At 44.2% G+C, this 15,095-nt stretch overlaps 1 pseudogene; it reads left to right on the plus strand.

Moving 5' to 3' along the window:
• Positions 1 to 6,375: 6,375 nt before the first annotated feature.
• LOC109435625 (V-type proton ATPase subunit G 1 pseudogene) lies at positions 6,376 to 6,781 on the plus strand (annotated as a pseudogene).
• The last annotated feature ends 8,314 nt before the right edge of the window (positions 6,782 to 15,095 follow it).

A 15,095-nucleotide genomic window follows, 5' to 3' on the forward strand; every position in this document is an offset into this window, starting at 1 on the left:
GCAACATGATTTTGTCAATAGATATGGTCACGCCTCTGTGCCGGTACTTTAGTCAAATCCACTCACTTGACCCTAGAGGGAGCTACCATCATGGTCCCTGCTTTACGGATGAGGGAACAAGGGCTCAGAGAGGCAAGCAGACTGACGAGTGCACAGAGCTACTTAGTGGTGCAGCCAGGACTTGAGCTGCCCTCACATCCTGCCGGCCTCATCACTCTTTGGCTCCTCCCACTTTAAGAACTTGCAGATTAGTACAAATGAATTACTTACTTACTCATCACACTTATTATTGTCTTCCTTCTCCAGTGTCTAGGCTCCATGAAGTTAAGAATCTTTCTTAACTGCTGAATCCCTTGTTGGAAGTGCACACAAGAGTGCTTAACAAATGCTTATCGAATAGATGAACTTGTTAATACATTGTAATACATTAATACATCCCTGTTTTCTTTTTCCACACTCCCCCACCCCTTTTTTTAGCACATTGCTTTTTTTGGAGTTCTGATCTGTGTGTCCCTGGGCCTTCTGACAGCCCTGCATTGTACAGGGCTGGTTTTTAAATCAGTGTTACTAATCAACATACCAACACTGTTCCAGGGAAAGCATGTCCCCCAGCCTAAAGCCTGTCTTCTGTGGGTGTTTTTCTTCTTCTTTTTTTTTAAGAGGGTTGACTTTTTTTTTTTTTTTTTAGATTTTATTGGGGAAGGGCAACAGGACCCTATTGGGGAACAGTGTGTACTCCCAGGACTTTTTTCCAAGTCAAGCTGTTGTTCCCCCAGTCCCAGCCGTGGAGAGCGCTGTTCAGCTTCAAGTCGCCGTCCTTTCAGTCCTAGTTGGGGAGGGCGCAGCTCAGCTCCAGGTCCAGTCGCCATTGCCAGTTGCAGGGGCACTGCCCACCATCCCTTGCAGGACTCGAGGAATCGAACTGGCACCCTTGCAGTTAAGAGCCCACTGGCCCATGTGAGAATCGAACTGGCAGCCTTCGGAGTCAGGAGCACGGAGCACGGAGCTCTAACCTCCTGAGACACCGAGCCGGCCCTGTGGGTGCTTTTCTGAGAGGTGATCATAAGCCTCTGAAGTCAACTGGTCTCAGGGTTGTCATGATAAGCAATTTTCTGCAGACATGATTTTCTGGTATTTGTTTAATTTTTTTTTTTTAAGTCCAATGCCTTTTGATGGGAATGTACTCATCTCTTTGCCACATTCCACTACCCCTATTGTTTAACACAGAGCTGTTTAGTCATCCACTTTCCTTCTCAGTCTTTAAATGGAGTTACATGATTCTAGTCCAACCCCATCGTTTTACAGTTGAGGACACTGAGGCCCAGAGAGTAGGGTGACTTGCTCAAGGTCATGTAACTGGCAGGGCCTGGAATCAAGTGCTGCTTTGCCTCCCAGACCATGTGCTTTCTCCTTTACTGTGTGCCCTTGGCAAGAGTGCCTTGTCTGGACATGGATGAGAACAGATGTCATTGGTTCAGGGTTTGGGGCGAAGGGACGACAAAGAGGAGTTGAATGGTGACAAGCAAGTCTCCTAATTCTCTACCACCACAAAGCCACTGTGCTCATTCAAATGATGGTATTTTCAACAAATGGGAGGGAAGTACCTCTTTCTCTTTTCCAACCCCCATTGTAATTAGTTGTCAAAAAATTTTAGATGGAAGGGGGAATGCTCAGATCCTGATGAGATGATACAGCAAAGATTTCATTTCATCTTGAATTTGACATTAAACTTTAATAGTCTCAAGGACAAGAAGCCAAGAGATATCAGATGTAATGAGATAAAGCAAAGTTTCTCTGACAGCAAATTTGATCACAAATGGGCTCTGAGATTGCTTCTTTGATATAAATGAAACATAATTCATCTTCCAGTGCCCTGAATGGGCTTTCAGGCTAGGGATGAGGCTGGCATCTCTCTTCCCTGGTGCTGACAAGTGGCAGCATAGGGAGGAGGTGGAGGCTTGGCCGGACCCTGCCGAGGCAGTTCAGCTGCTTTGTCTGGGAAGAGATGGACAAGCAGCCACAGGAGTTGGAGAGCATCGGGTGGTTGCTTTTGACTTGTCCAAAGCAAGTGGCTGTACACACTTGCTTTGAGCTGGGTTTTGTATTGGGAGGTTCTCCTCAAGCTCAGAATGGCAAAGAGGGTGTCAAGTAGGGCAGGATCCCCCTCACAGGTCTGGGCTCCATGAGAAACTGCCCTTTTGATAATTTTCTGGTTTGAGCGTGAGGGAGACACAGCAGTTTATTTCTGAGCAGCCCATTCATCCTCCTCTGAAATGTCTTCTTGACACAGTTCCTTCCTTTCCACACCTCCTGTGGCTGCCCAAATTCAGAGAGTGTGGTGTCAAGGTGGGGGTGGGGTAGAGGGGGTGGGTGGAGAGATCTAGCCTCCCAGTCTCCATCAGCTCCCCACTGGTTTTCTTAATCTTGCATAAATTACTATGTTAATGCCATCAGGGCCTGCTCACCACCTTGCAACAAGATTGCTGCCCTCAGCCTGTTTTATGCAGATACTGCAGGTTCTGTGGGCCAGCTCCTCAGGTCTGGTCAGGGCCACTGTCACAGCCTCCTGCTAGGCCTCCGAGCCTCTAGCCTCTTCCCCTTCTGCTCCCTCTTCCTCAGGTCACAAACCTTTAGATACTTTAAGATAGACGCCTTAACCTGCTGCCCCAGTTGTATTTCTAGCCCATCCTTTGCACCTGTCCTGAGTATCCCCCCCATGGCCACAGAGGCCAGAGCTCTTCCAGAGCAAACCACACCCTGCTCATGCTTTTGCTCCTACAATCCCATCTGGAATCACTTCCCTTCCTCCTCCAACACTATTCACCCTCCTTCAATCTCTGAGGTTACATCTTCTGAGAAGATTTCCTCCCCAGCTCTGCCAGAAGATTTCCTCTGGGTTCCCAGGCTCTTATATAATTCAGGGTCTGTCTTTCCATCTTGCTGCTATTCCTGCACATTTCTGTCTCCTTTTCCAGACCACTAGCTATTCAGGTCATGTCTTACTGATTTTTATATACCCCCGGGTATGTTGTGGTGTCTGGCATGGAGCGGTACTCAGTGAGGCTGTATTAGACGAAACTGAATCCTAGCCCATGGCATGACCTTCTGCGATGTACCTGGCTCAGTTTGGCCAGTGGTTGTCCTCTGCCATTGACAGGATCAGAATGCACACACACTTATCTATCTGCCCTGATGGAACAAGTATACCAAATACAACAGTTCAAACTAAATAACTTTGTCCAAATTCTCATTGATTGACAGTTTGGGATTGCAAAATTGAGCCTAGATTGAAGACAGAAGATCCACTGACATCATCTCCTTCCCTTTCTTAGAGGCCCAGAGTGATGGCTCATGTTAAGGCATCTTTATCTTCCTCAGCTAAAGACAGCCTGAACACCTGATGGGGAAGGAGTGCTCCTTGCAGAGGAAATGTTGAGTGTGGTATTACTTGGGCTGTACAAGTATGTGGCCAGGTGAACTGTGCCTGACTAGAGTCTGCATGAGAGACAGGCTAGTCCAACCTGGGAGGCAGAATCAGAGCTGAGAAGCAAGGACTGGTGTACTAACTCAAGGGAAAGGTGGCTGTGAGAGCTCTGGGTCCAATCAGAAATGTAGATTTAACCCAAATGCCCATTGACAGATAAATGGATAAATAAATTTTGCTATATTCGTACACTGAAATATTAGCCATAAAAACGAATGGAGTCCTGATACATGCTACAATGTGATGAACCTCAAAATATGCTAAGTGAAAGAAGCCAGTCATAGAGGTCATATATTGTATGATCCCATTTCTATGAAATGTCCAGAATAGGCAAATTTAGACACAGCAAGCAGATTGGAGGTTGCCAGGGGCTGACGAGGGAGTATGAACATGGGGTGATGAAAATATTTTGGAATTAGATAGAGACAGTGATTGCATAACACTGTGAATGTACTAAATTGTTCACTTTAAAATGATTAATTTATGTTATATGAATTTTATCTCAATAAAAAACTTACAGACAAACAGAAAAGGGGATAGTCTTGGGGGTCTCAGTAAATTGTATCGATTCTTTCTTATCATCCTGAGCTGTCTTATGAAGCTGCCCACATATATGTGTGGGTATCTACTAGGGCTATCACTCTGCACAACTCCAGGGGACACAATTGATATGATGGTCCATACAGATAGAGCATGTGGCACACTGGGGTGCCACGGGACCTCTGGCCAAGAGAGGGGTACAGCAGAAGCTCCAGGCCAGCCTCCATCTATGTCTCCTGCTCCCATGGTCATGATGGGATTGGTTTCCCTCCCTGCAGCTGCCAACCAAGGGAACTGACCATTGATAATCAAGACCTATTGGGTAGAAAGAGGTTCCCCCCGCCCCCATGGTATCAGAATCCACCCCTGCCATTCTTCCTGTCTCCTAACACAGTGGTCATTGCCAGCATTCTTGAGCTATAGTGGGCAAGGGAGGGGAGACAACCCGAGGTGATGACAGAGGAAACCCAGAGTCATTATTTTAATGGAGTCATTGGCTGTGCTTCCAAATCTTCTTATCGATGTTAATAGAATTAATTTGATTGTATGCTCTCCCTCTTCTCCCTCTCTCTCCTTTCTCATCACAAATGACTTTCCTCATGGATATTACCCTAGAGCATGACAAGTTTCCAGTTATTGGGACCTTTGAGGCGATGGTGGCAACATGCAGCAGCTCCTACTTACTCGGAGTTGGCTGCAATGACCTCCTTAGACATCGGCTTCTCTTGCTCTTAGTGTACTGGGGATGGAGAGGATCATAAAGAGTTTCTAGCCTTCTGTCTTGGGGTGTCTCCCTAAAGAACTAAGAAATCCGATGTCCTGCTTCCATCAGCCACAACAAAATTTAGGGCCCATAACTCTGAAAAATTTTGCTTTGCTCCTCAATGCAGAATTCTTAAGCCACATGGAAGTCTCTACCCTGCTAGTAGACTCTCTTCCTACCCAATTCAGGCCTCACAGACCAGAAGCTTGCAAGACCATTGCATAGAGCTATGCATAACCTGCATACCATGGAGGGTAGAGGTAGAATTCATCAGGTGCCGGGGGCCTTGGACACTCTGCCACTGGCCTGGCCTCAGAGGGAAGGATCTGCAAGCAAGGGTGAAGATGCCTTTGCCCTAATAGGTATTGTCTAGTGGGTGAGCCCCCCTCCCAGTGTTCTTCTCATTGTCTCCTCAGAGGTGGCTTCATTGAGGCTGCAAGGTAGAAGAGGAGCTTCCTGAGTTCTGGGCAAACTCCTATGTCCCCCATACACAGACTTCCTTGGGCAGCCTGAGAAGCCTGCCATGTGTTGTCCTCCTGGAAAGACTGTATGGAAAGGTCCCTGGTGTTTACTAACTGCCAGTTCAGGTTTCAACAGAGTTGGAAATAAGGAATCCATGGCAGCTACAAATGGCACCCAGAGTTAGCCCTTTGCCTGCTGTGCTGTGGCCACTTGCCTGGCCTGATGGTCTTTACAAGATCAGATTGATTTGGGATCTGTCAGTTGGATGCTATGTGACTGTACCCCTCTAGCAGGCACCCTCTGGTTTCTGCATCTGGAAGAATGCCTTAGGGAGGTCACCTGCTTTGCATTTCTAGATGGCTCAGGATCATGCCTTGTAGTGGTGGAAGGGGAGACTATGTGGCAGTGTGCGGCGTGAATGGAGCCCAAGAGAGATTCCAAAACCTGTTGGAGTCCTGTCCTGGTCACTATCTAGCTGCATGACTTTGGGCAAGTAATTTCCCCTTAATGGGCTGTATTGTTTGGCTTGGCTACTATAATAAAGTACCACAAACCACAAACTGGGTAGCTTAAAACAACAAAAATGTATTGTTTCACAACGTTGGAGATTAGAAGTCTGACATCAAGCTGCTGGCAGAGCCATGCTCCCTCTGAAACCTGTAAGGGAGCATCATTCCTTGCTTCTTCCAGCTTCTGATAGCTCTAGACCAGGGGTGGCCAAACTTTTTTCAACGTTTTTTACCAAGGGCCATATGCGGTAACATACACAAACAGCCAGGCCACTCACTCGAGGTGAAGTACGTATTGCCTCACCTGGTTTATTTAAGTAAACTAAATATATTTTTGGAATTTGCTGCGGGCCAATTAACAATGGTTTGCAGACCGCAGTTGGCCCGCGGGCCACAGTTTTGACACCCCTGTTCTAGACATTCCTTGGCTCGTGACAGCATAACTCTAAACTTCACATGGCATTTTCCCTATGTCTCTTCACATAGTCTTCCCTCTGTGCATGCTTGTCTACGTGTCCAAATGTTCCCTTTCCATAAGGACATCTGTCATATTGGACTTCATTTTAACTTGATTACCTCTGTAAAAACTTGATTTCCGGGCTCGAGTCATTGCCACCATGGCCAGTCAGTCACTGGGTATCCAGCGGCTGCTGCAGGCCAAGAAGTGGGCCTCTGAGAAGGTGTCTGAGGTCCCAAGTGAAAGAACCAGGGCTGAAGAGGCCAAAGAGGCTCAGCCTGAAAGTGACTGCCCCGCCTGAGAGGGAGAAGGAGCTCAAGGCTGAGGAAGCGGCGGCTCTGGGGTCGCCGGGCAGTTGCAGCACCGAAGGACAGAAAAGGCACCCGAGAGAGGACCATCCTCCAGACCGACTTCCAGCCGGACAGGGATGAAGTCCGGGTAACCTCTTGGCCTTTGTCTGCGACATCTGGCCAGAGATCCACGAAAACTACCGCATAAATGGATGGGGAGGAGGAAAGAAGCGCCTGTTCCATGGATTGGCCTTCAGACGCCTCCATGGAATATGAAGCTTTAGCGAAGCTTGAGTTATATTCTTGTGCAAGGCATTAAGTTATTTCTGTTTATTATACAGTGGGTCCTTTTGCTTTTTGGAGAACAGCAAATCTAGCTCCTTTCTACAAACTTACGACTTATCCAAAGATGTCATCTTTTTACCTCATATTTCTTAGAAACTTAATGGTATATGTTGTCTGTTTTCCTATGCCTTTTAGTTCAAACTATATATATATATATATATATATATATATATATATATATATATATATATATATATATATATGCTGGCTTTTTCTTTCGTAGATGTAGTAAACAAACAAACAAACTTTTTAAGAAGAAAGGGATTAAATAATGCCTTTTTTCCCCCTAACACTTTCTCGCAGGTCAGGGGTTTTATCTGTGAAGAAGTAGTAAATAGTTATTTGTAACCTGTGTAAAGCAGCAGCTAGCCTTAAAATAGTCTTTTTTTTTTTTTTTTTTTTTTTTTGCTAAGTATTAGAACAATGAGTACTAGCATACATAGTTGTTTGGGCTACTTTTAGTATCTCTTAATCAAAGTTACTATATGATAGAATTCAGGAACTTGTTAAATGTTATATTACTTGGTATACTGATAATTATTTAGAAACAAATGATTTTTTCATACAAAAAATAAAATAAAAACTTGATTTCCAATAAGGTCACATTCTCTGACCTTATTGGAAATCATTCTGAGGAACAGGGGGTTATAACTTCAACATATCTTTTTTGAGGGACACAATTCAGCCCTGAAACATGAGCCTTGGTCTCCTTACATGTGTAATGAAGGTTGTACTGTTCATTATGGACCTTCTATGATTCCATACTACTTGCCAGAAAGTCCCCCACCCACTCACCCCCATCTCTTTTGCCATTGTAATTAAAAGAAAATCTAAATTCCCAAGAAGAGGAAAAGAAGAATTTTGCATAAGTGGTTGTCAAACTAGAAGAATTTCCTGGGGAGTAGGTTAAAAATGTCAATGTTTCTGGTTCTTTCCCAGAGACTCTGATCCAAGGGATTGTCTGGAGCCTGAGAATCTGCATTTTTACAAGCTCTGTGTGATTCTGATGCCACTGGTCCTCAGACTAGTCTAAGAAATTCCTCTTTTCACAATGTACATGTAACCAAAACATCAAGTGATACACCTTAAATGGTCACAGTATTTCCTTTTCTTTTTTTTTTTTTTATAGAGTAAGGAAGTTTATTAGGATATGGTCTAAGGGAACAATGAGCCATGAAAGACAAATGGCACCAAAAGGTTTGGGGTTTGAGTTTTATATATTGTTGGCTCCGGGCCAGCCCTGCATGTGACGTACAGACTTGGGTCATTTGCTTGACATGTGTAGGTTATATAACCCATTCCTTTCTGCACATGCCCTTACCCATAATACACACAGAAAAACCCACGGGGAGGGGTGAGCGGTGGTTAAAACTGCAATGCTAATTTATTGTAACTATATTACAATGAGATGCTAAGGTTAAACCAAAGGTAAGCTTTAACATTCTGCACAGGTGTCAAAAACCAGGTAATTTTAGCCAGATTTTACTTCCCTCTTTTCAGGATGTTCTAATCACAAAAATTGTCCCTGGGTGTTAGACCTGGGTGATCCCTGGGGAGTGGACTTTGGCAGTACAAAGTGCCAGTTACATTATCACCCACCCCTCCTGTCTCTCATGCCTACCTTCTGCCTAATATTCCCTCCTCAAGTAATAAGAATGTAATTCATTGTGGTCTCAGGACGATGATCATTCTGGCTGCTTCCTGCGGATTGTGGGTGTTGTAAGGGCCTTGGGTTCCTACACTTGCTGCCTGTCGACAGGAGGTAATGGCTCATGATGTCCATCTAGGGGTCCTTGATAGATAACAAGGTCCCATGGAGAGAGTGGTTGGTAGTCCTGGCGGAGAACCAAGTTACAGTTCGATTTGTGTGGACGAGTCCAACTCCAGCCATCTGTTTCCCCAAAAATAAGATCGGGTCTTACACTAATTTTTGCTCCTAAAGATGCATTAGGGCTTATGTTCAGGGGATGTCATCCTGAAAAATCACGCTAGGGCTTATTTTCCAGTTAGGTCTTATTTTCAGGGAAACACGGTATGTTACTGGAATAGTGGCTTGGTCCTTTTGCTGATGCAGTAAAGAATTACAGATCAGCAAACACGAAGGTAGAGAGTAAGCAAAGTTTATTAAGATACATTCTGAGGGAAGAATGGGCCAAGTCAAGAAAGACAAATGGCCTGTATACAGTTTTAATTTGTTGATTATGCATCAATAAAGATGGGGGAAAAAAGAAGTACCTCTTTGCCTTTTGGTGCAGACTCGGGTTCTGACCTCACTAATAGGTGGACTGTATGAGGTGTAGTCACAAAATATGGTGAATGTTTAAATTTTAAAAATGTATTACAGTAAAACACACATTGCCATTTATCAATCTCAAAATACTTCCCCTCGCTTTGAACACATACTATCGTTATTGCCACTTTCTGAAGCAGTTCTGGAAGTCCTCTTTCATGTCTTTACTTCATCCTTCATCATGACAATGGTCTGTGTCACACATCGCTTCTGGAATGGCAGTTTCTGTCAAATAAAAACTACAGTGTGTCCTCATCCACCTTATTCACTGGATTTGGCACCGAGTGACTTCTGGCTCTTCCCAAAGTAAAATGACCATGAAAGGAAAACGTTTTGAATCTATTCAGCACATTGAGGCAGCCATGACAGCACAACTAAAGACACTCACGAAAGAGGACTTCCAGAACTGCTTCAGAAAGTGGCACAAAAGATGGGATACGTGGGTTTGAAGCGAGGGAGAGTATTTGAGGGGGATTAATGGCAACGTGTCTTTTACTGTAATAATTTTTTTTTAAATTTAAACATTCACTGTAGTTTTTGCTAACACCTCGTAGATGCTGAGATACATCTACGAGAAGGAAGAGCAATCTAATCTTAGCCCTCAGCACTCTGGCTCCACTGCCCTTGCCTTAGTTATTGTCCCACGCAGAGACCTGAAGCAGGGGAGGCTCCCCAATATGCGTGCTCCTGGGGTCTTCTCTCAGGTCCCAGGGAAAGAATTATGGCCGTGTGAAGGAGTCAGGGGCTGGGCGGAGAGCTGGACAGTTCCCATCACCTCAAGGCTTGTGACAAATACCCTTCATTATCACTGAGGAATAAGTCACTTTTGCAGTCCCAGATATCATTTCCTAATTGGTAAGATGAGGCTGATTTATTTGTTAATTAACAGATGGAGACACATGCAATAATGTGGTTTGCTTTATTTATACTTGACAGAGGTGGGTTTCTGGAGAAGTGCCTGGGGACGCAGGAACTGCCTGATGGAGGGGCTGGGATAATGGATGTGATGGGAAGATGAATCATCCTGTATGGGGACCCTCATGGCTATACCTGTCCTCCTACATTCCTTTCCTGACCAGGAAATCAGTGTTATTTCCCCACAGGTTTAGCAAATTTGTTTGGTCAGGTGATAAAACAAAGGTATTATTTATTAAAAAGCTCAAATTTTCATCCTTTCTGCCATTATTTCTTTATTCTCTCTTCCACGGATATTGAATGTCTACTACTACATGTATTAGGCACTGTGCTAGGTGCTAGGGAGCCAGCAGTGAACACCACAGGCACACCCCTTGCTTTTAGAGCTCAGTTGCCTTCTTCTACACAGTGGAGTGACCCTAAGAGAACTCTTTTTAAAAAATTGAACTATATGTTACATATAACATGGTGTAAGCTTAAGGTGCACAAGTGTTGGCTTGACACATTTACGTATAGCCATATGATTACTATAGTAGCATTAGCTAATAGCGCTATCGTGTCACATAACTATCGTTTCTCTTTGTGTTGAGAACAGTTAAGCTTTAGTCTCAGCATCTTAGAAGTTTATACTACAGTATTGTTGACTCTAATAACTACACTGTGCATTAGATCTTTAGAACTTATTTATCTACTAGTTGTAAGTTTGTACCTTAAACAACATCTCCCTAATCCCCTCGCCCCACTCCATCTGAGCCCCGGTAACCATCATCTTACTATTTGTTCTTACAAGTTCAGTTTTTCAGATTCCACATATAAGTGACATCATACAGTATTTGTCTTTCTCTGTGACTTATCTTACTTAGCATAAAGTCTTCAGGGTCCATCCATGTTGTTGCAAATAGCAGGATTTCCTTTCTTCCTTGTGGTTGAATAATCTCTCTCTGTGTGTGTGTGTGTGTGTGTGTGTGTGTGTGTGTGTGTGTGTGTGTGTCACATCTGTACCCGTTCATCCCTGGAGGGACACAGGTTGTTTTCATATATTGACTGTTGTGAATGCTGCTGGATGAACACGGGGGTGCAGAGATTTCTTTGAAATTTCAATTGTTTGAATAAATACCCAGGAGAGGGATTGCTGGATCAAATGGTAGCTCTAGTCTTAACTTTTTGAGGAACTGGCATATTGTTTTCCATAGTGGCTGTACAGATTTACATTCCCACCAACAGTGCACAAGGGTTCCCTTTTCTCTACAGCCTCACCAACACTTACCTCTTGTCTTTTTTTTTCTTTCCTTTTTTTTTTTTAATTGGGGAATGTTGGGGAATAGTGTGTTTTTCCAGGGCTCATCAGCTCCAAGTCAAGTCGTTGTCCTTCAATCTAGTTGTGGAGGGTGCAGCTCAGCTCTAAGTCCAGTCACCATTTTTTATCTTTAGTTGCAGGGGGTGCAGCCCACTATCCCGTGAGGGAATTGAACCAGCAACCTTGTTGTTGAAAGCTCTTGCTCTAACCAACCGAGCCATCAGCCGCCCTTCCTCCTCTTGTCTTTTTGATAAAAGCTATTCTAACAGATATAAAGTGATATTACACTGTGGTTTTGATTTGTATTTCCCTGATGGTTAGTGACATTGAGCACTTTTCATATATGTGTTGGCTATATATTCAAGTTCTTTGCAAAAAGAGCTGCTTTGTTTACCCTATTCCTCCACACTCAGTGTGAAGAAAACACGAATCCATGACTGCAGGATGCTTTGTGGCAGCTCAGCTCTGGGCAGACTCAGCCACATTGAACACTTGGTAGATGCTTCCTTTAGGCTAGACAGACCTTGTTGGGAGTGAGTCATCCTCAGTACAACACCAGCACAAGTGGAAGACTTTTCCTCACTTGGGAGCAGAAGCCTTGGCCTGCCTGTGCTGAAGGGTGTTTGTAGGCCCCTAACCTGGGATGTGGGCTTTCCTGGGACGTGCCTCATCCCAGGTCCACGCCTTTTAATTACAAAGGTCAGCATAAGACTTTCAAGGTATTCTTTCCTTTTGATCCACAGCTTGAATTCTCTTTAAAAGACTCTATCCCGTAGATGGCCATGTCTGGGGTAAGTATCAGAAGTTAGCCAATGTCTTCAAAGTTTGTAATTTGAAGTGTTTAGTGATTTTCTTATTACATTGTGCCTTAGCACCTTCAATCCCAATAACAAACCTATGAGATAGGCACTATAATCACCTTCATTTTACAGATGAGAAAATGGAGGTGTGAAGAAATGAAGGTCTCCCGAGGTCTCCCAGCTGGTGAAGGGCAGAGCAAGGGTCTGGTTCTGGAGCTGGTGTTCTTAGCCACCTCCAGTCCCTTCCTCCCAGGATAGTGTAAGCCTCGTCCATGGCCAGATCTGTATCCATACCCATATCTAGCTTCTCTCTCCCTCTCCCTGTCTGCACAAGCTCATACCTAGATGATTGTCAGGACACAGTCGGGACTTGTCGTCAAGCACACTGCAGTGAGAGGCTAGATTTGCTTGTTAGTGGGCTGTTTGTCCTTTTCACTCTACCTTGTTTTTCCCTTTTCTCTGTGTACTGAGGGGCATGTTAACAACATTTCAAATAGGTTGAAAGAAGAACAATAGCCTCCAGAAAAAAGCAGTTGTAGGCAGGTAGCGTAATGGCTGTGGGCTCAGGCTCTGGAGCTAGACTATCTGTGTCAGTCCTCTTCTGTCATGTACCAGCTATGGGACCTCTGCAAGTTATTTCACCTCCTCAGGCCTCAGTTTCTTCCTGGGTTAAATTGAGATAGTAGTAGTAGCTGTCTCATATAGTTATTGTGGAGATTAAGCTAAGGTAATGCATGTACAGTGCTGTTGCAGGCAGAATAAATGATGCATAATGATACTAGACATGATGAACAGGATGTGGGTGGGAGAGAAGGAGGAAGAAGGAAAGGGGTCAGGCATGTTTTCAAGTGTCCACCACCAGCTTTGGGGAGAACGTGCTCACCTCTCTGGCCCAGAAGTAGCTGCCTGGTGGCCATGGAGGAAGCATCCCTTAGCAGATGTGCAAGGATAGGAATGATTCCAAAGTATTCTCTTCAGAGGGGTCAACCATGTGTCCACACATGTGTTCAAGCCCCCCACACTCTGGGAGCACTTTGACAGTGAGTCATACAGTGTTGCAGTGCCAGCTTCCAACTCCTGCTACGTAACTCTGCAGAGCTCTTTGCTTCAGTCTATGAAAACAGATGGTATAAGTAATTAGAAAGCCAAACAGCTTTGCTAAGACCCCCAAGAAGGTAATTGTTTCTGCCAAGCATTCATAATAGCTACCATTGTGCCCCAATTAAGTATCAGGTCCTTCATACAACAAAGTGATCCTGGTAAATGGTAGATCAGACCATATCCTTCTGCTGCTCCAAAGGGGTCCCCATTTCACTAAAAAAAAAAAAAGGGGGGGAGTTAAAAAAAACCCCAAAGCCTTACGTGGCCTATAAGGTCCTATGGGATCTAACATCCCATTCTATCTTGGGAGATAGACTCTCTTGCTACTCCTCTCTCTTTGCTGCCCCAGCCACACTGGCCTTCTCTATACTGCAAACATGGCAGACACACTCTTGCCTCAAGGCATTGGCTGTTCCCTCTTCCTGGAATGCTTCCCCCAGGTATCCCCATGGCTCATTCTTTCTGTCATGCAGGGTCTCTGGTGCCACTCCCCGCACAAGAACTCAGGATATGGTGAGGCCAAAAAGGAACACCACACCAATGGAACCATATATTCTTGCTGGTGGTTGGCTTGGAGACACAGGAAGCAGGAGCCACAGGATCCGTAATCCGCCATTCACTTCTCTGCCAACCAACCAACCCCCAACCCCCCAGCATAGACACAGCAATTATATTAGTGGCTAATGGCTAACCAGTAACAGCTGATGGCTACCCATCCACAGCGGATGGCCATCTGATTATAGCTGATGGCCATCTAATAACTGAGCCAGCACCTCCCCAAGTGAGGCCGAGAGCCTGGAAACTGCTCTCTGGGACTCTGTCACCACACTTTCACTCCTTTGAGTCTTTGCTCAAATGTTCCCATCTCTGTGAGGACCAAGCTGACCACTTTAATTTAAATTGCAAAGCCTTCTCCATCCCCATACATGTTCTACTTTCCCCTTAAAAATACTTACCTTTTAATACACTAGATAATTGTCTAATTTATTATAGTTACTTGCTTTCCAATTAGAATATGAACTCTATAAAGGCAGGGATTTTTATGTTTTGTTTAATGAGGTAGTCCCAGTGCTTGGACCAATGTCTGGCACAGTAGGCTCTCAATGTGTTGATGGTTATGTAAGTGTGGATATTGTCTTACTTAATACTTACAACAAACTTATAAAGTAGGTGTTATTATTATCCTCAGATTACAGGTAAGGAAACCAAGGCCCGAAAGATTAAGCAACTTTTTTAAGGCCACACAACTAAGTAATGGTGGAGCTGAATTTGGAACCTAATATCACTTTAGAGATGATGCTAAGGTTAATTATACTATGGTGCTTCAATCACTTATTTTCCCACCTCCATCTCCGTACTCCCTCTCTCCTATGCACGTGCACAAAATCTACTTTCTACCAGGTACCATGATGGGCTTGTGAATCCAAAGAACTGACACGTAACTGAATGATCATTGCCTTCAAGACGTGTACAGTACAACAGGGCAGAGCTCCAAGGGGCTACATTCAAATTTGTAGGAAAGGAAGTTTTTACTAAGTATGATTAAGCTGGAAAATTTGGCATGATTTTCTTTGCAATCTGGCTTCTAGTAATATTAATCTATTTTCATCTTGTCTGCGTACCACAATATCCACAAACTCCGCATAAAAATCTCTACATAGGAAGGCAGAAGTCTCATCTAAATATTGTATTTGGTGCCTGACACAGTGTTGGTGCCCTGAAAGCTCTTGGTAAAAATTATAGGAGGTGGCTTGAAACAGGAATTATCATCATGTTGTTGCTTTAGTTAAAGATAGTCCTGGCTGAAAATCACAAGGGAGAAAAATAATCAAATTCTTTTCT

This window comes from Rhinolophus sinicus, chromosome 14 (assembly GCF_057876585.1).
Source record: "Rhinolophus sinicus isolate RSI-liver-muscle chromosome 14, RSI-T2T, whole genome shotgun sequence".
Taxonomy (NCBI): domain Eukaryota; kingdom Metazoa; phylum Chordata; class Mammalia; order Chiroptera; family Rhinolophidae; genus Rhinolophus; species Rhinolophus sinicus.